Raw genomic sequence first — 24,126 nt, forward strand, 5'->3', positions numbered from 1 at the left:
CCTGGATCAGCGCACAACCATGGGAGAAGCAGCCAGAGCAAAACCATCGGACACTTGTGCCTGCATTGCAAGAAGGGAAAATTGGTCTGAAGCCACTCCAGTGCAGGACAGGGTGGCAATGCAGAGAGGGGATAGCATTGTCACCCCAAAAGGGGTTTCTGAGAGAAACAACTGTACATAGGGCCCTTTGGAAGGAAATTCAGCCATGTCTCCATCACACATGGGCCTCACACTCTCAGTCTGTCTGGCCACAACACCATCCCCAAGAATCAGGGGTAAAAGCAAACCTCCTCTCACATCCTGCCGTTGATTACCACCAAAAATATATTTGTCATGAGATGCCCACCGCTATCTCTGTGGCTCTTAAGGGTAATGGAGAGGTTTCAGTCTTTGGAGGATAAGTCTCAAGCTCTTGGCTGCTTGCCCGGGAGGATTATTTTACATCAGGTTGAGTTCTGTAGTAATTATCTTCAAAACAGCTGGACTGCTGGATAAACTCGCTGTATCTTAATGCACAATACGGGAGCAAACGTGGGGAATTAAACTGCAATTCCAGACAGATCGACGGAAAAACCTCTCGCTGGTGTTTTCAGAGGCCGAGGCTCAGGGCTGCTCACACGTTAGGGGTGGGGAGGCATTTGCTCATTTGAAATCAATTCCAACTTCCCCAGAGACAGAGCGGAGGGGGAAAGAGATGCTGGATGAAGATGTTTCACCATCAAGCTTTCAGCGGAGAAAAAAAAGCACTGTTTTCCTGACCCTCATGGCTGAAAAATGAAGCAGTATTTGATCCTGGCTGGACAGCTTGGTGCTCCACACAACCCCCAGACTTCCATAAAAGCTCCAACTTTCAAAGGTCTTGGCTCCACACTGCCGTATTCACTGCAGTGCCAGTGGGCAGGGAAAGGCAAGGGGCAAATCAGCTCACTCCATCTGCACCCCTCACACTGGAAATCACTCCCACTGCCCTGGGTATCCCATCCCAGGAGGATGAAGGAGCTGACAGATGGACAAACCAACTCCTAGACTGACCCACCAGGGTGAATTAAAAGGAAAAAAATCAGGTACCTTCATGATGGTGCCGCCACAAGATTTAGGTGCAAAATCCTTGCAGACAGAATTAATAACCTCTAAAAAGAGGGAAATTCTGCCACTGGAGAGTGAAGCCGTATTTCATGGCGAACACCGTAAAGCGCTCCTGCCAAATGCGAGTTCTGTAAACGACCTGGGTGAACCATCAGCTCAGGAATATAATTGCCAATTTGCAGGAATTTCACCAGCAATTAGGCAAAATAAAATAACCCACCAGAGGAAATCCTTTGCTTGCTGCTGCCGCGTCTCCCTGACCCATCTGATTTCCACCCACCGCTGCTCTGCTGGGATGAGGGTTGGATGCTTCAGGCACTAAGGAGCCGGGTGACAGCTCTGTGGAGATGAAGAAGTCATCTCCAGTGCCAGATAAAGAAGTTGTCATCAGCTTGAGATGACAACAGACACTCCTGGGCACAAGCCAGGTGAAGACCTCTCCTGCCAGTATCCCTGCTCCGAGCATCCCCAAGAACTGGCAGCCTGATCCTGGTAAACCCACGGGGCCAAACAACTGCATGCAATTAGGGGGTTTATTTGTTTGAGTTGCACGTGAATATCCCAAATTACATTATCAGATCATAGTCCTGCTTCTGATTTATTCCTTCTTTGTTCTTCAAGTCTTCGTACATCTAAGCAATTAACCTCTCAAAGAGCTGGAGAACACATAATTATCCTCATTTGTCTAAACGTCACCAAGATGGCTGCCTTTCAATTAACCTTCTGGGAATGGAGGGAAGTTGGAGTGATACAGTGATCATTTCCAACTTCAGCCTAGGCTGCTGCTTTTTTTTTCCCCTTAAAGTAATTTAATTGAAATATTCAGATGATAAAATATAGCCAGATAACTGTTACTGCAGGTAACGGGATCAAGAGGGGGCTTGCAATCGAAAAAGAAGTCAAACGAGGTAGAGTAATATTATATCAATACGTGGCACTTCCATCTAAAAATATCAAACCACTTTGCACTTGTTAACGAAGGGAGAATTTTGCACTCCCTGACAGACTGAGACTTACATCACTTCATTATGTCACTGCTGTTGATGGGGAAACTGAGGCAGGGGACAAGTTCTGGCACCTGGAGTTCACAGAGTCAATCCCTATGCAGCCAGGAGTTTCCCAAGTTCATCTTCTCATGATCCCCTGTCCTACCCCAGGAGAAGTTAGCTCCAGTGTGAAGTCAGCACGGGAGACGCGGTGGTGGCCAAGCTGCTTTTGCTTTTATTTATTTTAATAATAATAATAATAATAATAATAACCCCCGTTCTGCTGAGCTGGTGTCTGCCACACCAGCGAGGGAGCCGTTCCCACCCATCGCCTCGCTAATAAATATGCATCATTCCCGCCAGGAAGTGCCAGGTCAAGCTTTGCACTCGCACGAAGCACGACACCAGCGTCGTCTGGCACGGGCGAGCAATATTTATACACACCCCCGCTCATAAATACACAGGCAAAATAAACAAGCCGGCTCTGAAGTTCAGCGCATCTCCTCCCTGACAAGCGTGGCTCCTCGATTCCCCGCGGTGCCACGGCTCCACTCCCAGCGTGAAATCGAGCTCTCCAAAAAGCAATTTGGGCTCCAGCACCGCTCCAAGCCCTTCTCGCTGCCTCCCACCCTGGAAGCACTGAGGTGGCTGTGGCAGGGCCTGCACTCACCCTCCCTGCACACTCAGAGAGCTGGGGGAGGCTGGGAAACTGAGGCACAGGATTCATTCCCTGCATCCTCCCCTCCCAAGCTCAGTGTTTCAGCACCAGGCAGCCACTCTGCTGATCCGTGCAAGCGAGCGGTGAGGAAAGGACGCAGGAATACAACAGGGTCCCCAGTGGGGACACCGCAAACCCGCGTCTCTCCCAGTGCATTCATCCGGAGACGCGAAGCGAGGGTAACACAATAGCCACTGAGTTTATTCTCAGCACAGGCTGGCGGCAACATAATTAAAATGCAGGTCGGAGTCGAGGAACCTTCCGATAAATCTTTGCTTTTGGCTCTTGGGCTTGACAGGAAGCCTATACCTGGCGCGGGGAGTACAGACCGAGGGGGAGGCACGGATAAAGGCTCTGCTTTATGGACGGCCATTTTAATGTTTCGTTTGAGTAATGGGCCTTGCAAATTAGCACCCCGGTGGCCTGAAATACATATTTTTCCAAGGACATGCAGGCTCCCATTCCGACAGGTGATGTGGGCAAACAGGCCCTGAGGGCAGCTGCGATCTCAGCTCTTTGTGGCTGCAGTCATATTCTATCCCAGCTGGGATGATGAAGAAGAAAGCAGTGAGCTTGGAGGGGGAATCCGGAGGCTGGGGGAGGAAATGGAGCAGAAAACGACCCTGTGTGAGACCAGCGAGGGGCTGATGAGTGGCAGCAGTGGCAGGGAGTGCCTGGCAGCCTCCGGAGGGAATTGATGCTGCACCAGCACAGCACAGCACGTCCCAGCCTCCCTCCCTCGAGCAAACCCAGCGAGAGAGACACTCCAGGGCATGTCTGTGGCACACGCCACACTCCTTGCACAATCAAAACTATGGATCTCTGGCTCTCGATGCAGCTTATCTGAACATCTGGCTCTGGGCTGAATGTTTGGGAAAGCTGGAGGTGCTTCAGTTACAGCGGGGAGAAGGGGAATACCTCGGTTGTGGGGAAATCAAGCTGGCAGCTAGTGGACTGCCCGATGGGGCTCCAGCTTCTCCAGTGCAAATGTGGCAGGAAGGATGGAGCATCACTGCAATAACAGTGAGAGGAGAGTCAGGAGAGCAATGGAGAAATATGTGTGGCTGAACACGAGGGGGAGCTCAGGCCAGAGTGTGCAGGGGAGCACGGAGCAGAGAGCAGAGCCCACAGCTTACCTTCTCTCTCCATCCCTCCTTTTCTGCCTCCTCTCCTTCCTCCCCCCTCTACCCTTCCCACCTGATAATCTGCACAGCCTTCACCTCCCTGCACCAGTGTGAGATGTGCTGCAGCTGCATTAAACTTCCAGAGAATGAATATGGTCAAGCATCGAGAGGATGCATCCAAGCTGCCTGAGAGAGACGGAATTCTGCACACCATCTTCCTCCCTTGCACGGAGCTACACATGTGGCCGGGCATGCATTCAAATCTGAGCTGAACATGTGCCTGTAAATCGTTCTGTATCTCAAATGATGAGTTGGATACCCCGGATTCTCCTCCTTGTCCCACTGTCTCCTGCAAGAAGCACAGGGTGACAGCTCCCTGTCAACATGCATCCCTCTGCCTCTGGATTTCACCGCACGGACCACAAATGATGGGTGGACAGGATGAAAGCAAGCTCAGAGCCCAGAGCAGCAGTTCACACTTTACTGCCTGCTTGCAAGGTCATCAGCTCAGATCCAAAGTGTCCAAACGGGATTTGGGAGCACGCTGAGCTGGTGACCAAGACACGAACTTTGCATAACCCCACAGTGTGCCACAGAACTGGAGACGGACTCCTTCCTGACTGACTCTGTGCCCACAGCACAACCTGCTGTGTCCCCTGAATGGCTCCAGCGCAGGGAAGTCGTACTTGGGGAGCAGGCAGCTCCGCCTGCCACTCCTGCTTGCCCTGCCAAGTTTCAGTCATCCAGGATGTGATTTGGAGAGACAGCTCTGAACTCGCTGGGAGAGGCAGGAGTTTCGGCACAGTGTATCCAGCACTCCTGAGGCACTCCAAAGCCTGCATGCCAGCCACTGGTGCGTACTTTTCCAACCAGGGAGATGCTCCGGGGCAATGGGGAAGGAGCAGCATTTCAGAGGTACCACACATTCCATTATGCATCAGCATCTCCCTCCAGGAGGTTGCACTCACTGGGGTGAGTGCAACAACTTCCACCTTTCTCCAAATGTGCAGGGCTGACCTCTCGAGAATTCCAGCCACCCAGAACCATTGCATTTCATTTATAGCCACAGCGAGCAGCCAGAGCCACCCCACCAGTAAATCCGTGGCCTTGTTGTCACTCTAAGGACATGAGTAAAGGATGCTGAGAACTGTTCCAAGAAATCCCTGTGGCTTTAATACCCGGAATGCCAAAAAAGAGACGCGGTGATGCCAACTATTTCTGCCACCCACTCGTGTGCACCTACAGACCAGAGAGACAGAGCACTGGGCCAAGGCGCACGGAAATCATTTTCTGCTGGCAAAGCTGCCGACTCAAGGAGAAACATAAAACCCTCGATGAAGGGCTTGTCTAGTTTATTATAACATCGGCTTTAATTTATGCGCCTGCCTTTTATGATTGTTCTCTATCGCTGTTCCTGGGGCTTATTTATAGAGGGCCATTAGCACAGAGAGCAGGCCCTGATGAGGGAGCATTTGCAGCCTGCCGGGGGACCGGGATATAAACCGAGCCGAGGAGGAGGAGGCAGCGAGCTCTCGCATGGGGCTGCCGGAGTCCTCTCCCCGAAAGCTGAGAAGGATAATTTGATCTCGGAGAGTGATACTACTTCATTTCACGTGGCTGTCTCTGGGCAGGCTGCAGCCTCCTTCACATGCACTTTGCTGAATTCCCTAGTCCCAAACAAACAGCAGTGAGTGCAGGGGAAGTAAACAGCTTAGGATCCGACCGTCCACATCCAGCACAAAAACAGGGAAAAGCCTCTTGAGGGAGTGAAAGAGATACCAGGGGGAGGAGGGGGAATCATAGAATCAGAATGGTTTGGGTTGGAAAGGACATTAAAGATCATCTCATTCCAATCCCATGCCATGGGCAGGGACACTTCCCACACTCCCAGGTTGCTCCAAGCCAAATCCAACCTGGCCTTGGACACTCTCAGGGATGGGGCAGCCACAGTATCTCTGGACAACCTGTTCCAGGGCCTTATCACCCTCACAGGGAGGTATTTTGTCCCAATATCCCATCTAACCCTCCCCTCTGTCAGTTTAAAGCCACTCTCCCTTGTTCTGTCACTACAATATCCTTATAAAAAGTCCCTCTCCATCCAGGGGGAAGACAACCCCAACTGCACGGTGTCCAGGCAGTGCATCCCAGGATGCTGACATTGGCACTCATCCCTGCCCGGGCATCCCACCCTCATCTCCTTCCACCTAAAAGCAAAACATCTCAAAGGCTGTGCAAACACCCCACGGTACACAGGCAAACTTCACAAATTATTTCTATTTACAAACATCGCTCTCCAATCTCCAGCACAACCCAGACAGGCAATCCTACGGCGGTAATTAAAACCACAGCCACTGAAATGACGGGTTAATTAAAGGTCCAACCCACACCCAAAACACACCAATATGCAGGGAAAAACGCATTGGTTCAAACCCCAGCGAAGCGGGTAGGTGGGTCTGTTGGCAGAGAGAGACGATGTAAAATGAATTTGTATGATCAAAACCTTCCCGTACAGTTCGCAGGTAATTTGCGACGAGAACAAAAGCTTTAAATTCATCCACTAAATTATTCACTACAAATCGTCCTCTCGGCTCCCGTGCTTGTGTCCTTCAAGCTGTTCTAGGTGGTGATTACGTCCCCTCGGTGCACAGGGAGGCCTCGGGGAAGCGGCTGCAGGAAAGACGGAGCCGCCGATCCGACACTGGCAGTTTGATTTACAGAGAGAACTGGGGAGAGGAGACAGCAGCCCTCAGGAAAAAAGAAACTTCAAGCTCTAACCATCCCATCAAGGGGCTTTCTGTGTTCTTTATGTGGTGGATTTTTTTGCTCTCTTTCGTTTTCCGCAACAAGCTCCCGCTGCAGGCACAATAGATGATGCTAAATTATTTTGGAATATGCTGAGAATGCCCTGCTTGGCCAAGCGAAGCCTCATAAATCATTCCTCTTCTTCCATTCCCTTTCCCATTCCTGATCTCTCTTTCAGGCAGCACAATGCCAGCTTGCTGGGGAGCCCATTGCCCTGGCACCACGGGCACTGCTGAGAGAGACCAGAGCCATTCCCGCTGCTGAGGGGATGAGACCATGGCACTGGGACAGACTGGGCCACTTGAGCTGCTCACAAGATCACCACCCACCAGCAAACTGTTCTGGAGCCCACCCAGAGGCAAGGCAGCCCCACAGCAGCCTGTAGTGTTGGGAATTCCATGTAGTACTGGGAAGGGATGGGAAAAGCAGTTGCATTACTGTGTCGGATGTTTAAACATCACCCCTGACAGAGCTGGCGACTAGGACTGAGCTCCTCTCTTCTCACTGGCACAGGTTCCCTCCAAAGCAGTGGAGATGCTGTTGAAGGACCTGGCAGGGCAGAGGTCTGGAGCAGAGGGAGGAGAGGAAAGCCCTGCATGAAGGAAATGTGAAGCTCATTCAGCATTTGTGCTGTAGCTGGAGTGGCTCCCTGCACCACAACTAAAATCACACTTTTCACTAAAAAGCCCAGAACAGAGATACCTTACTCAAAGGCAGAGGCCCCTCCAGCAGGAACTGATGGGCGGAAATCACTTGGGACCAGGAACCACAGTGTGGCAAAGGCACCGTCATTTTCTAATACCTGAAGTGACATTTTCCAAGTCCCTCGCGCTCAGCTGTGACACTGACAATGTCATAATAGGGATATGAGTGCTGTGCATCTCTGTGCTGGCCTGGTACCCATCACTCAGGAGTGATGGAGAGGCGGCAGGCTCAGGAAGCTGCTGACAAGAAGGAGCAGTGAGCAGCTCCGTTTGCAGCCCTGGACAAGGACTGCATTCTATTCCCTCCCCGGCTCAGAAAAACGTGGATTGTCATCTTCTACAGCTTGGCTGTGAGCTGGCCTGGGAGGACTCAGCCAGGTATTTTGGAAGGGCTGGCAGGATGAGGCAGAGTCCCCTGAGGTCACCCCAGGTAGAAGAGGGAGCCCTGTTATCCATCAGTGTTCTGAGGTGATGGATGCACCCAGAGCTGCAGGATGAGGCTCAGGGTACCAGAGACAGAGCTGGGCTCCCCCAGCCCTCAGCACGACCCCATCACTCCTTCCACCTTCTCACCCAAAGCACAGTGAGGTTTAGCTTGAGATTTTTTAATCACTGCCCCTCTGCCTTCCCCAGGAACCCAGTACAAACCCCAGATCCAATAAGAGCCTCAGCAGCCACCCCTGCCTCTCCAGAGCCTGAGCTTTATGACTCTGTAGCCATTTCTTGCTCACTGTGTTTTGCACAGACCAGATGTGATGATCATCCTGAACAGCTGACTTTTCAGGCCCCTTGGTTATTCCATAGATGGAGCTGCTATTTTAGACAAGACAGACTCAAAACAAAAACAAAACCTAAAACGGAAGCAGAGGGAAAAAGCCCTCTGAGCGCCACAATGGTGACAAAAATACATAGTGAGGCATTTGTCTTTGGTTTTTAACCCGGAGGAAGGTGAAAAAGCCAAGTGGAGCTGCAAACACACAGGGACCATGTGTCCCAGCAGTCCTGGGGAGCTGGATGGGAGCTCCTGGTGGGCAGGGAGATGCCAAGAGCTCTGCCAACACTGGGACTAGGGTCGGGGGTGACCCAGGGGACAAGGGGATGCACTCACTGGACGTGTGCATCACCCCCTCTCCCATGCCCCTTTCCTGGGAAAAGCAGCCAGCCACACATGCACAGCTTCCCTCCAGTGCTTTTCCCAGCACGTTTGGATCACCCAGATGCAATTCCCATCCTTTCCATCAGGATTTCCACTGGAGTCAAAGTCCCTTCAAGCCAGACCACCCATACCAACGAGGCCCAAGGTACCCAATATTTCATCCCCAGTATCCCAGAAGGGCTAGGGAACATGTGGACGCGCTCCATAAAGCCACCATTAGAGATCCCCCGATGGAGATGGATTATAATTTGCAAATGATTAAAACACAATTAACGGCAGTAGGGAGGTACTCGAGGATCTGCAAAGGAGCCGTGCAAATGAGGAGTTATCAGGACCTTCGGTGTCCTAAGCACCTGTCAATTCCTGGTTGAAACAAGTGCATTAGCCTCGTCCAATATCCATCTAACCTTTCCACTCTCCCTTGCTCTGTTTCCCTGGCAACCAGTTAAAAGTGCTGGAAAAAGGCACAGCTGCTTTCAGAAAAAAGAAAAGGAAGAGGGGAAAAAAAAGGCAGTGTGTTCTTTTAAAGCACGTGTGCTCGTCACTCTTTCCCCCCTTCTCTCTGTCTCTCCTTTAGGTGTCTGTGTTTTTCGTGTCCAGCTCAGCTCCAACTCTGAGACCTCAGCATGAGCTGCCATGCTCAGAGGGCAATGAGCAGGGTGGGGATGGCTCTGCCATCCTGCTCTCCCCAGGGATGGCCAGATGAACCACGAGCTATTGCAGAAAACCACTTGGGACTGCAGAGAAACAGAGGGGAGCAAACCCAGAAGCTGCCTCGAGCATGGGAAGCTACTGAGAGGAGAGATGCTGTCCTGAACCAGCCCATTCCTGGGGCAGAGGAGCTCGGTGTGCCACTCTGGAGTTCTCCCTGCCAGATATGTCACCGCAGAGCCACACATGACCTGCACAGCTCTCCACAGTGGTACAAGCTGAACACTCCTATTTCATGGTGCTCCCTGTCAGTCTCTGAGCAAAACAGCAGTTTAACAAAGATCAAGACTTGAGGCTGTCACTAAACCCTGCTCCACTGCCTGCTAAACAGGGTTATTTTTCCTTTCTTGCCTTTTCTCCCTGCTCCTGCCTGCCTGGGCAGCATCTCCCAGCACAGCCACGCTAATGAGTGTGGCATTTGTCCTGACACCTTTGGGAACTCATCTCCAAAGGGTACAAGGAATATAGCAATGAGAGCAGCCATCACAAAAGCTGGAATGGGGAGGATGGTGCTCAAAGCCTGTCACTGCCATGCTCTCCTGTCTCCACAAGCAAATGCCAGAGAAGGGCTGGAAACACATCCTCTTCTCCAGGGACAACCCAGCACCCAGAGCAGCCTGCTCTAGGTGAGGAGAATGGGGTGGAAGAGGAAAATGTTTCCCAGGTGCCTCAGAAGCTGTCACAAAGGATGGAGCTGGGAATGCAGTCCAGGGGAAGAGCAGTGAAGGTGGGATTGGGTCACTCAGCACCCCCTGACAAACCCTGCAGCTCTTTGTGGCGCTGCTCTGGCAGGGAAGGTACAACATCAAAGCTGTTCCATCCTGGAAAGACCTGGGCATCTCCTTAGAATGGAAGGAGCCTCATGGTGCTACATTTGCAGGACTGACCACAAATTTTCCTCCACACCAGAGAGGCTCCAGGAGAATGAAGCCCCTGGGATGGATCCATAGGCAATCAAGTCTCATTACTCTGCTGCTCAGTGAACAGCTCCAGCCACACACAGATTTGCTGCTCCAGGTCCTGGCCTGGCTACTGGCAAACACAGGAATTGCTGACAGCCCTGTATCCTTTATCCTGTCCCTCCCCAGCATCTCCAGGAGCAGGGGCTGAGAACCACCCCCACAGCAGCATCCCTCTAACATGGGGGACAAGGAGCAGAAAGGGGTGGCAGCAGCATGGGGAAGAGCTTGATTGTGTTAATTAATTGCCTGGTTTGAAGAGCCACAACCACTTTGCACTCAGCATCTTAAACAGAGGGAGGAGGAAAAGAAACAACCCATTAAACAACACACTTGGGGGGAAAAAACCAAAACAAAGGAAAAAATCATCCTAATCTAATGTTTTGCAAACACTGGGCACCCAAACAGCTGATCTTTGTCAGGAACCTTAGTTCCAAGAACCACTTAGAGGCTTTCATCAACACATTATAATATTAATCAAGACTCATAATGCAGAGTGATTTGCATGCCAACAAATATATTTACACTGTAAATTGTTTGTTGAGAAGCCTCAGAGAAATATGCAATTCGCTGCTATTGAACTTGGGTAGCAGGGAAAAAAAAAATAAAAGTACCAAATCCCTGTGGAGTTGGTTCCTTCTGGTTTTGGCAACACGACTCATTAGCATGCACTTGCACTTCCACGTGGGTTTTTGCTCGCAGCCATTTATAGCTAGAGCTCAGCAGTCGGAGGTGGAAAAGCTCAGCAAGGTCCCCACAGTTAAATCCAGGTCACTGTCTTCTCCACGGAGGAGACACAGCCTCTGGTAAACTTGTCCAGCAAGAAACGAGGAGTCAAAGCACGACAACTGTCCCCCATGGGTGACTCTGTCTGATCCTCTGAGCAGCCCCAGGCTATTTATGCAGTTCTGGTGTGAAAGCCAAAGTGTCCCTGGAGAAGTCCTGTTCCCATGGAGGAGAGGATGGCCAAGCATGGGGAGCTGAGCAGCTGGAGAGGCAACAGCAGAGCTCCCAGCGCCCACAGCCCCCAGGCTGAGTCAGCCAAAAAGCCTGAGGATGGTTGGACTTGATCTTAGAGGTATTTTCCAACCATAATGACTCCATGATTCCATGACATCTTGCTGCAGAGGACAGTGGCAGTGTACAGGAGGTGACTGCTCACTCCTGGAACCTCCTTCATGTCCCTGCCGACAGAGAACATTGCTCAGAGTGACAGCTCGGCTCAGATCCTAGGATTTGGGGGCTTGACCCACACTGACAAGCCCTTACAGACTCCAGGGCACTCTGTGGAGAGGCCAAGATGAGCAGCTATCCTTGTTATCTGCACAGCTTCACAACACAACCTGTATCTACAGCATGGAGGGAGAGGACAAGATGGGAAGCAGCACCACTGGGAAGTCTTTTCCAATCTAAGTGATCCTGTGCCTCCAAGAGCATTCAAATGGTTTGCACTCTGATCCCATGCTTCTCATCCCGAAGAGATCTTCCCCTCCTTTCTCTCCCACTGCTTTTCCCCCTTGCACCCCTGCTCTTCCCACCACGGCTGCAGGTCCTGCTGGGTCTCTGTGCCCGGTGTAAATGAGCTCCTGCTGCGCTTTCCACGCAGCCTCTCCCCTCCCTGCCTGCCTGGGGCTCTGGGGCTGGAAAGGATGATTAGCAAAGGTGTTAGAGGAGAATTAAACGGAGTATTCTGTGGTGCCTCTCTAAGCTGCTGAAGAGCGGATTAGCAGGAGGCATTGATCTCCTGGTTCAGAGACCTTCTAAAGAGCGAGGCAGAAAAATAATGGGAGGGAGGAGGGGGGAAGCTAATTAACACTTCCAGGGTAGCAAGCCCTCCATGTGGAGCTGGTATTAATAAACTGGATAGAAGATGCCCTGGTCAGAGTAAGTGGTGTTTGTTCAATGAGTGGGTTTCCTTGTGTGGTGAGGACGAAGGAGGTGGGAGACAGGACCAGCACTAAGGAAGGGGAGATCACAGAATCATAGAAAAGACAGGAATCACAGAATCCCAGTACAATTTGGGTTGGAAACAACCTTAAAATTCATCTCATTCCAACCTCCCTGCTGTGGGCAGGGACACCTTTCACTAGACCAGGTTGCTCAGAACTCAATCCAACCCATCCTTGAACAGTGCCAGGAATGTTTCATCCACAACTTCTCTGGGCAACCTGATGATACAGAGCAGCAGAGAACCCTGTCTCAGGTCACTGCTGTCCCTGTGGGGTTGGGACAGGATCAAAGGCTGCTCTCACACAGGGACCTCTGGCCACAGCTGCTGCCTTTGCTCCAGTTTTTTACGGGAAGCAGGAAGCTAAAGATGCACTCCTACATCCTGGCTAGTTATCCTGCCCCCCCAGCTAGCAGTTATTTTGGAATGACACCAAATTGCTGCTTCCAAACCCACCACATCACCCCCGTCACAAGCAGGGAAATGATCTGAAAGCCCAGGAAGCATTCTGGTCGAGCAGTGAAAAAATCACAGGACTAAACTTTGCAGGTCAGTCAGGTGGTTTGATCTGTTTGCATTTAACACTCAGTTTCTCTCCGTGTGCGCAGCACAAGTCCCTAATCCCTGCTCAGTAATTACTGACATTAGAGGACCAGAGCTCAGTCCTACCCATCCGTGCTCACTAATGCCTGCAAAGCACTTCCCTAACCCTCGCTGTGCCACGGCATTAAGGACAAGCAGATGCCTCCAAGCTCTCCGTTCACAATGATTGCCCTACAAAAACATCAGGGAAGGAGAAAGAGCTTGGTTGGGGGCAAAGGGGCATTTTATTTGATAAAATCATAAAGAGCAGTGCGTCCTGCGGAGGAAGAATCTCCGAGACATAAATGTCAGGTTTATGAACAATTGAGCTGCTCCGTGCTTGCCCGAAATTGCTCTTTAAGGTCAGCGCTGTAAGTGTTCCCTTGGGAAATGGACTGCGGGACAGGAGCCGAGCAGGGAATGGTGGCTGTCCTGTCCCCAAAGTGGGGCAGTGACACAGCACTGGGGTGAGGAGCCACGGCCCCGAGGTGTGGCTGCCCACACGCTCCCTGACACCCACGCACACTGCCTTTTTGGGAAAAGCCTTGGGAACAGGAGCATCGCTGCCTCCAGCCCGCTGCCTGCCAAGCCTTGTGCTGACACTCCAAGGAAGCATCGACTCCACTCTCAGAAACGCAGATTTATCTGTGCAGACACAGCACTTAGATCTGTGGAGATGCTGCACTTCACCTTGGAATCAAAGTGATGGGATGCAGACCTTTCTCCCAATCAAGGGAAGTGCTCCCTCCATGGAAATAAGTGTTACTTTGGCAGAAGTTGGTAAAGGAAGGTTGTGAGTCCACAGGGGAACCAAGGCAGAGCCCCAGACTATTTGAAAAGACAACAAGCTGAGCACACTCCAGATGCATCTAAATCTCAAGGAAAGACCAACCAGATGTGGCTTATCCAGCTGAGCAGTTGGGCTGGCTGAGGGCCGAGGGGGCTGGAGGCAGAGGAGGGGTGAGCCATCAGTAACACCAAGAGGCCACTTCACACTGATCTGAGGATGAGAAATGCTGGCAGGAGCAGTAAATGCTCCAGCACACCCTCGGGTGCCAAAAGGTGTCACACATGACACCCAATTTCACAGCTGCACATGCAGGGTCTCCCAGGTTTCCCTAAACCACGCAGGGGGACAGGAGGACTGAGTGGCCACAGATCTTGGGATGCCTCTGCTCCTCCTGCCTGCCTTCCAGGGAGGACACCCCACGAGGGAACCCACAGGGCTCTGGGAAGCAGCTGAGGGCATAAATCTGAGCAAGGTGGAGCTGGGGAACTGCTCTCACAAAGCTTACAGCAAACAGCCTTGAGAGGAAGCGGGAAGGGTGATCTAACACAAGGTGTTTTATATTCCTCCGGGTTGTTACGACGGGACCTTGATGGGCCATATGGTCTTGTCTTGACCCTTAAATCATCTTCTGCCCTTCTAACAGCAGCCAGCGCTGTTGCTGGCTTCCATTCCTTGTTATTCTTGGCACTGGGAGGCTGGGAACACGAGGCAGCTCAAGCCCGTAATGAGATGCATCAGATGGAGACCATCTGGAAGGAGCATCCAACTTTAACCTTGAGGGCTACTTGGAAAAGGACCTTCAGCCAGCAAAAGTCGCCTTCCCACCGATAAACAGCCCTCTCTTGACTGCTTCTCGCAACATTCCAGGGTCTTGGGAGCCGTCAGCCTCCGAAGAGCTCAGCACTGAGCCTCCTGCACTTGATGCCTACAAGATGGGTTGTCCATCTGCTCCCTGCCAAGGCACTGTGTCCTCACGTGGTGGGAGAGCAGTGGAGCAGGGCGGGAAAGTGGCTTCAGGCACTCGGGGGAAATGGGACAGCAAACAGCCAGGTGGGGTGCAGCCGGAATAAATCAATTATCCAACGTTTATCATCTGGAAAGGCAGGAGGCGACTCGGAGGAAGCTCCGGCTCCGATTGGGAAGCTGCAGGGGATGGCTCTGTCCGCTGGCATTTTGGACTTTCCTCGCCATTCCCCTCACCCCGTGCTCCCAATTTTCACTCACTAATAGCCCATCCTTTGCATTTCCAGACTCACATCTACTTAAGGGCTCTCCGTGCCTCTGACAGATAATGCTGACAAATCTTGCCCAGCCGTCCGGAAGGAGATCAACTTTGCCATTAGCAAAAAACCCATTTTCTAAACAACTCCGAGGCTTCTGCCTTTGTTTCCATCCCAATTAGAAAAGAAACCCACAAAAATGGGGGGAAAAAAACCTTTATAACTCAAGTTTCTGTGAGGACAACCTGCTCCAAGTAGATCAAAACATATCCCATCAATGTGGACTTGCTTCTGGGGTGAAAAAGCTGGAGGGATTTGCACCAGTAGCCTTAGGACCCCAATTTCATGGAGCAAAGTCCTGAAACACCTCTAAGCCTGCACTGAAAGCCAGGAAAATCTGTTACTTCAACCATTTGTTGAAGTGCTTCGCTCAATTGTGCCTTTGTTCTTTCCATTTTTTTTAATTAAGATTGAAAGGCCAAGGCTGTAAAAAGAGGCATCGGGAAGCTGCACGAAAGGGAAGAGGGAAAGTTCATTTGAATTGAAATTGAGAAGCCAAATCCTCGGAAAGGCTTTCAAAAGCCACCTTAAACGACTTTCTTTGTTGTCTGGCAGGTTAAACACCTCACTGGAACTGGGATAACTGTCTTGAAATGCCTCTGCACATCTCCCCAAAGGCTGTTCTCCATAGCTTGGCTGCACATGGATGATTTTTTTAGGAAACAGCTTGTGCCAGGGCCAAACAGGAGCGGGATGCAAGAGGAGAGCAGGAGGGAGAGATGTACTGTGGTCTTCTCCAAAGTCCAGGGCTTCTCTGACAAAGAACCCTCTAACCAGCCCAAGTTCATCCCCACAGCCCAACCCAGACACTGCTTGAGATTATTTGAGAAGGATCAGACAAATAGTTTCATATCAAATATCCCCCTGAGACACACTGAGGAAAAAGATTCATTAACAAAAAAATCTAAATGAGCATCACTTATGCAGAGAGAGGCCAGGATGGAAATAGCAACCCCAAAGGGCTTCGGGAGGGCGAGCCTTCCTTCACACTGAGGGTGACCAGAGGGGACAGCTGAGCTGTGCCAGCTGCACAGGCAGCTCTACTGATGGCAAACGTTATCAGCTCCACGCTGGAGGATTTATTCCCAGTCCCAGACTTGTGCTGTCCAGCCAGGCTGGCTGGCATGAATCATCCACACACCCAACCCTAATTTAGCATCCGTGCATCCATCTCACTGAAGCAGATGCCAATGGACAGAGGCCCTGGGGCAGGATCAGGCTCACGGGAGGCACATCTCTAGGAGAAACCCAGCAGAGAACATCCTGAGAGGTAACACTCCACAGATGCTTCTCACAACATCTACAAACTTCAATTCCTCAGCCAGGGCTGGACAGCAAACAACACCAGGGTGCTCTCAGATGACTTTGCTCCCACCCCTGGGGCTCACACCATATTAATTTCCTGTTTTTCCCTATATAAATCTCTCAGACGCTGTGCCCGATGAACCCAGTTGGCTTCTTGGGGAAGGAAAAGTCTCTCCCTGTACAACCATCCATCTCATATTTGTGCACTAGAGATGATTTAAACCTTTCTCCAACGTGCCTGGTGCCAGTCTGGGCCTCAAAAGAGGCACAGCACCAGCCACTATGGACAGGTGAGGGAGACACAATTTTGGCAGGACAGGCTGACACCACTCATTAAGAGAACGATGAGACAGGATGAAAGCCACAACTTCAGAGCAAACCCCCAGCTGCTGATCCAGCATCTCTGCTGACAAAGCCACCTCTTGGTGCCCTTCAGCCCAAGAAGGGTTATGAAGCTCCTCACACCTGCTCTCTGGCCCCACCAGTGCAACACAAAGCAGCTGGGATTCCACAACCTTTTCCATTTGTCTCTCCCCTCTCCCTGTCAGCATCCTCATCCCTTCAGAGGGATGAAGGTGCCTCTGCCGGGCTCGGGATGCAGTGCTGATAACAGGGAGCCACACAGGGAGCGTGCGAGCCACCCCGCTGTGTTATTAATACATGAACTTTGCCACCGCCCTCCCACGCTGCCTGCTGATTTTTATACCATATTGCATAATTAATCTGTCAACATTCTGTGACGAGGTATAAATATTAATAATACGATCACACAGTTGGCTGTTCCTTTTAAAATTCAAACTTGGCGAAGATAAATCGCGCACTTAATCTTAGCAAGCTTTGAAGAGTGTATTAAAAAGGGAGAAAAAAATAATAAGGGGGAAAAAAAGGATACATTTGATTTTGCAACAGGATTGCCTGATTTTGCCTGGGTTTATCTTTCCCTTCCTCTCTGCCTCTTCCCTTCCTGCACATGTGAGGGTGATAGTAGCATTTTCTCAAATATTTGGATGCAAGAACCACAACACAAGGCTGGGGAGGGGGAGCAGGGAGGGGGATGACACCAGCTGTGCCCAGGGGAGAGGGCTCTTTCCTAGGTTAGGTCTTCTGTGCACATTCAGCTGGGAAAAAAGCCAGGAATGGCTTTAAAAACCCCATCAAGCACTGTTTGACCGGTAAAAAGAATAGGGGGAAGAATGCATTCCCACGGAGTTCTGAGCTGCTTTTAGTGTCACCCCAAAGAGCTGGATGTTAAGGCTGTGGTTCTCAGTTGAGCCAACGGGAATGGGAAGCTTAAAGCACCACCAATTTCACAAACACCTCTAAAAACAGAACTCGAGGCCACAGTGCAGCTCAGCACTTCAGAAAGTGACTGCCTGGCAGACATGAGCTGTCCAAGGAAACACACAGAGTTTCTGAGCTCTTTGACACACATACAATCCTCCCAGACCCTTCCCTAGACAGAGGGTGCTCAGGCTGAGGGAAGCCTGTGGGCACAATTTGCAGCTGACATCTCTGAGCATCTACCAGTGCCTCTACCAGTGACCCCCAGACCTGTCTCAGATAAACTCCTCTAAGCCTTTGCAGGAGCAATTCTCCTGTTTGTTCTGGGCTCCAAGACCTCAGTAATGCTCTCTGCCTTCCCTGCTCCAGCCTTACTATCCCAAGGCTTCAACACCTCATATTTTCCACAGACTGTTCATCTCCAGTTGAGATGTTGCCTCCTTCTGTGCTTGTTACACCTCCAAGATGAAAAAACTCCCTCTGCCCATGATGTCACATCTTGTGAACCATGGGAATTCCAGCCTTTTCCATGCTCAAGCTCATGTGCTCGTTCTAACCCTGCTTTTGTTACTAAAAGAGGAAGACAGGGAGGGAAAAAAATCATCACACCACCCACCTCCCTAATACAAATAAAGCACAGTGATGGCAAACTCTTCCCTCAATACTCCAGTCACTTTGTTTTACAGAGTACTGAAATGAAAGGGATACTTTAGATTAAAAGATTTGTTTAATGGTCTGATTAATTCATTCCAAACAGACAGAGACTGTTCTGAGGATCTCTGTTAGCTCTTAACCTTTCCAGCTTGGGGTTTTTTTGTGTATAAGCGAAGATGTGTTTTAATTTAATATTCAGTGCCTGCTGCGCTCTCTCTGGGCTGGATCACATGGCTTTTCTTCTGCACATGGAGAAGGGACCAAATGCTTCTTAAAATAAACAGAGAGGAGCTGGTAAACAAGGAGGGCAAAAGCAGGAGGGCTCACCTGGCGGCCCGCATGCGCCACGGGCAATTACCCCATTCACCCTGGTTCAGTTCACAAAATTAATTAGCACTGAACGCTGCTGGTCCATATTATTTATGAGCTAATGAGCAGGAGAAGCTGCAAATCCAAAGGCAAGCGTGCCAGGTGGCCAGAGGCAAGTTTCCAGCCCTCTGGAAGGGAGAGAATCCCAACTGGTGATCCCTACTGGAAACTTTGCAAAGCCAGGTCTGGAGCTGGGACTGTGAGTGTGGAGGTTCCGGGGAGCAGAGCTGGCCTGCAAGGCATGAGGGGAAACTGAGCCTGTTCCTTGGTGTTTGGAGACCTGGATCAAAGAGCAAGGAGGCTGGGCAATGGCCTGTGCCCAACCTTCACAGGCACCCTGCAGGACAAATGGTCCTCAGGCCACCACGGTGCTCATGTGCCCTCACTGCATGCAGGGCAGCATGGCCATGACCATCCTTCACAGACACGTGGGTCTTGTGCCTTCTAGTGCCCCTGGTGCCTTCTGCTCCTCCAAGAAGACATGAGGAACAGCCATCACCAGGCATGGGCACACCCCGTGACAAGATGAATGGGTTGCAGGGTTGGCACATGGGTTGGAGGTGACAGAGCTTCAGCTCCCGGTTGGCAAAGGTCATCTCTCTAATGGCTGTCACTGCCATGCTGGAATTCAGGAGGCCTATCACGTCATACCTGCTTCCTGCAGGATTTAAGCTGTCTCCCTTTCCCTCTCTCCTCTACAGATGTGAAGACAGATTCCTCCTCCCACTGAAACACAGGGCCATTTTGCCAGGGGAAAAGGGACCAGCGACAAACAGGTGTGGGAAGCTCTCCCACCAAACCCCATATCAAACACCACACTTTATCCTCACAGCCACCACCGCTCTCATCCCTGGCTGGGTACACAGAGCACAGCATCAACCCTGAGTAAAGACAAGCTCAGCAAAGCGAGGGGAGATGATCCCCAGGCACTGCTCAGGCAGCAGGCTGGGAGAAGTGGAAGCGGCATTTAATTTCCGCCTGACGTGCTATCACTTACGCGGGATCGCAGCTCTGCTCTTGCCTTCGCTCAGCCCCCTCCTCTACGGCTGCGGAGAAACAACACCGCTCGCTTCAAGTGAGGCAGAAAGTTCAGCCCTGGCATCTGCTAAGAGTACTCCAGTCTAGTGCTCATCTCTCACGCAAGCCTCCAACCACAGGCTGCTCCCTGATCGCCCCCTCCTCCTGGCAGGACTGGAGTGGGGTAGGAGAGGCTCCACCAACACAAAGGGGGTGATTTCGGCTGGCATGGACAATCTCCAGGCCAGCAGGTCATGAGTGCCACTCCTCTTCCAGCCCAGGCTCAGAGCTTCCATGAATACAATGTAATTTCCATGTTCAGCCTCCTGTGCGTTCAGCCTCACAATTAATTTCCTCTGACTGATCTCTGTTTGCCTGTTTTACTGACAACACGCTATCCCCCCACAATACCAATTCCAACATCCACAAATGAAACAAAACCCAAAAAAATTCAGCTGCCCAGCCAGAACATCATTTTACTTAATTCGCCTGTTTATTATTTTTCAACCCATATGCTCACAATTATTCTTGTTTCCATTTTGCTGCTTAACAAGCAGGGGGGAGGGGGAGCCACATTCTCGAGTTTTTCCCTCTATCCGCCTTTTCCCCTTTTTTTAGCACAGAACAGATGTTTCCCACGTCAGTGTCTCTCTTGACAAAGGCAGTCTTTTTCTGGTGGGTAAAAGCTACTCCAAAGGAAATTTTCCTCCAAGATCTACTCCCAAATTTCTTCAGGTTTCCCAGGGCTCTTCCTGTGGCTCCAGCTAGACCACAAGATTGAGAATGTCCTCTGGGTTATCCCAGCACACCAATCTGCCTGGAGCAGCCACCCAGCCTTGCTCATGACCTTCATGGCAGTTTATACAAAAATAGCACGATAATGGAAACTGTCATAAATGGGAATAAATAAATTCCATTAACGTCAACTGCAACTGTCCCATGAGGTAAAAGGAGTCCAGAATTAAAGGTATTTAATTAAAGACATTTCAAAAATTTAGGATTGATAGACAGAAAAAATCCTTTACAGTGAGGACGATGAGACCCTAGAGAAGCTGTGGTTGCCCCTTCCCTGGAACTGTCCAAGGACAGGTTGGACAGGGCTTGGAGCAGCCTGGGATGGTGGAAGGTTTCCCTGCCCATGGCAGGGGATGGAATGAGATGAGCTTTAAAGTCCCTTCCAACTCAAACCATTCTGATTCCATAATGTGGTGTTAGAACTATAGGAGGATCTCGCTCACCTAAAACTCAGTGCATAAAACCACATCTAGACTACAGTGAAGGTACAAACCATCACCAATGGCCTTGACATGGGACAAGAAGAAAGGAGATCCCCTCAGATGCCTTCAAAGAGGCATTGCAGTCAAAACAGTTCAATCCCAGGGCTTGGTGCCAGGACCTCTGACTATTTTTTGGCTCCTCGTTATCTACTGTTCTTGTTTCCTCACCGTGCCTCAATTGACTTGTATGAAAAATGGGGATGATAATGGCCAGCTAACAGTGGCAATATTTGAAATACTGGCTCTGCTAAAACAGATGAGCTGTCTCAGCTTACAGAAGCGACCCTGTGAGCATCACCAGAGATGGAGTTCTCTTTTCCTAGCATGAGCAATCAATCACCAGCTCATCTCTGCTCTTGGATAGTCAGGGAATCGGGGTAGCAGTTGAAAAGGTCTGATTTGGCAAATCCCCCCTCAAGCATCAACTACTGAATATTGCAGCACAGGGAAAAGGAGGAGAGGACAGGGTTCTGCCTCTTCCTCCAGCTTCCCTATGTGAAGAGGGCCATGTGCTCGAGGAGAAAAGCAAACAGACCTGTTGCTGAAGAAAAAGACCAAATGACCACAAACCATCCACACAAGGGGCCTTCAAAATTACAGTGTGCTCTTGCTTGAGCCAGTGGCACAAAGTGGTTTCACAACTGTGGAAATATGGCCAGGACTGAAGGGAGTCTACAAGATGGAGGAGGACTTTTACAAGAGTGTGGAGTGACAGGGCAAGGGGGAATGGCTTCACACTGACAGAGAGTTGGTTTAGATGAGATATCATGAAGGAATTCCTCCCTGTGAGGATGGTGAGGCCCTGGCACAGATTGCCTTGAGGAATTATGGATGCGCCATCCCTGGAAGTGTTCAAGGCCAGGTTGGACACAGTTTGCAGCAACCTTGTCTAGAGGAAGATATCCCAGTCCTTGGCAGGGGGTTGGAACTTGATCTTTAATATCCCTTCCAATCCAGGCCATTCAATGATTCTGACTGTGTTTGACCAAGTCCCAGACATGAAACTCCAGGAGCATTTTCATGCATGGAGCAAACCCCATGCCCACACTCCCCAGCACATTCCCACCCAATGCCCAAATCCCAGTGCCTTGGAGCTCCATCTCCTCCAGAGCCACCATGCTCGCTGCTGGCACCAACCCCTTCCCCAGGACGAGATAATGTGCATTATTTGCTAAAATAAGTTTGACATTAATTAGCAGGAATCTCGCTGGCAAAGGCTCACACTGCGCAGCAGATGTGATGAAGGCTCACAGCTCCTTCCCTCCCTGCCGGGTGGATGGGAGGAAGAGCTGGAGTCACGGCGCTGGTGTAACACGGCCAAGAAGACTGCGTCAAGAGGGACTGTCACCACCGGTGCCAAGGCAAGACGCCCTCCCAGCAGCAGCCTGGATGCTTTTTAAAGAGGCAGGGTGGGAAAGAGACAGATGTCACCCCTGATAGACAGGGCAAAGGGGATGGCTGGCACTGGGGCTCTGCTCCCCCAGGAAATGCTGACACGGGACACGGTCATTTGACTTCCTCCCAAAAGTGGGCAGTGAGTGATCGAAGCATTCGTCTGAAAGCGCTTGTTCCCTCCAGAACATCAGCTTCAGATTCAAGCCAGGCAGCTCAATTCCTCATCCTCTGTGCTCAATAAACCCTGGTCCATAAAATTTATTGCCTGCTTCTAGATGACAACTGCAGGAAAAAAAACCCCATGCTGGAGTCGTGTCTTGTGTAGACAGCCTTTACAGATGGCATCGCCACGGCTGATTTACGTGAGACAAGACGCAGGCCAGACCTGAGTCCTGGAAAAATCCCATACCTGGTCAGCAACAAACCCCTTCTCTGTGGCCCCATCATCTGTGGGCAGTGCCCTACTCCACAGGTCAGCCACAGCATCCTGGAGAAAGCTCCAGCACATCCAGGAGATGCTCCTGGATGCTCCATCCACATCCATCACTTGGGAGAACCGGAGCTTGCTCACAGCCACCTGCACCAGTGTGTGCATCACTATGGAACCCAGATGCTCCCACCCCGAGGTGGAATCATACAGAACAGGAAACCTCTCTCCAAGCCCAGGAATGCTGCAGAAGGACCTGCTGCTCCTGCTCCAACTGTGACAAGGAGCTCAGTCCTCCTGCATTACACACTTCAAAAGTCAAGAGCGGCTGGTCAGCCCCAGGGAAGTGTGTGCTCTCTCCACGGCTCAGGAAGGGCAGGTACGAGACACTGGTGATGGTACAAGACAAAGAAGAACAAAACCAAGCAACTACTGACCCTGAGAAAAGGGCAAGGACTCAAGTTAACCAGGGTATCTGCAGTGCAGGACGAGGCTTGGACAGGTCTGGAGTGCCTGGGGGAGCAGGGAGCAAAACCACAAGGGCTGGGGAAGGTCAGCACTGAAGGATGCAGGACTCATATCCTGGGAGACACAGTCCTGTCCCTCTCATCCCCACCAAACTCACTGCAGCCACGGAAGAGAGGGTTGTGTGAGCAGAGCAATGTCTCTGCCACGCTCTGTCCTCCTGTGGAAGCTTCACTAACAACAGGGGAGAAACACTGCAACAGCAAAGTTCAGAGCAGGTGAGAACCCAAATCACACAGCATCAGTGTGAACACAAAGCAGTCTCCGTGAGGCTGGGTGGAAGTCAGGGTGGGAGTGACCTCCTGAATCCTCCTCCATGGCACAGGGGCTCAGGGAGAGTGGGGAGGCAGGAGGAGGAGGGGAAAAAAAAAGGAAAAAAAAGCCACGGTGAATGGAGTGGAAAGATTTCTGAAGGAGCCACGTTTGTCACATTAAAGTGACTGAAAGGCAGCGCAGGCGCTTCCCTGCCTGTCAAGTGTGTTTGTCTCTGGTCCTGGGAATTTTCATTATTCATTACTCGCCTGGCATGGATAGCAACACGAGCATGAGGTTCTGTCTAATCCCCACCTGATAATGCATTTCTGATAAGCGTGACGGCGCCGACGCCACTGACCAGATTCACATTTCCAGAGGATAAAGTGCCATTTACAGTTGGCAGGCGCCGAAAACTCAGATTGGGGAGATAAGGGAAGGTGTGGGTGATAGGTCCCAAGGGTGAGGAGGATGAGCAGTGACGCGGGCCTGGGGACAGAGGTGACATCCACACTGCTGCCTTGCCATCTGCAGCAAGGATGAATGTAAGTATTTAACATTACAGACAACCCAAGTGAAGACAAATCATTACAGGAAGAGTTTTGGGTTGATTTGTCTCATCCAACCTTAGTCTTCCCTCTACGATACAGAGTTTGAAAAAGCAGAGGCCAAAACAAACCCCCTGGAGACACAATTCAGAGCTCCAGAAGAGCATTGTGCTTGGAGAGACAGCTAATTCAGCACTGCCTGGGGTCTATGTCCACCAGCAATTATCGTG

General features: G+C 50.9%; 1 protein-coding gene across 8 annotated transcripts in view; it reads right to left on the reverse strand.

The window, feature by feature from the left end:
• The window catches only part of LOC146427471 (opioid-binding protein/cell adhesion molecule homolog), a 295,961-nt gene that overhangs the window by 35,607 nt on the left and 236,228 nt on the right, over positions 1-24,126 (reverse strand). The window lies entirely within an intron of this gene.

The sequence above is a fragment of the Lichenostomus cassidix genome, chromosome 24, assembly GCF_008360975.1.
Source record: "Lichenostomus cassidix isolate B80296 chromosome 24, HeHo_3.0, whole genome shotgun sequence".
NCBI classification, from domain to species: domain Eukaryota; kingdom Metazoa; phylum Chordata; class Aves; order Passeriformes; family Meliphagidae; genus Lichenostomus; species Lichenostomus cassidix.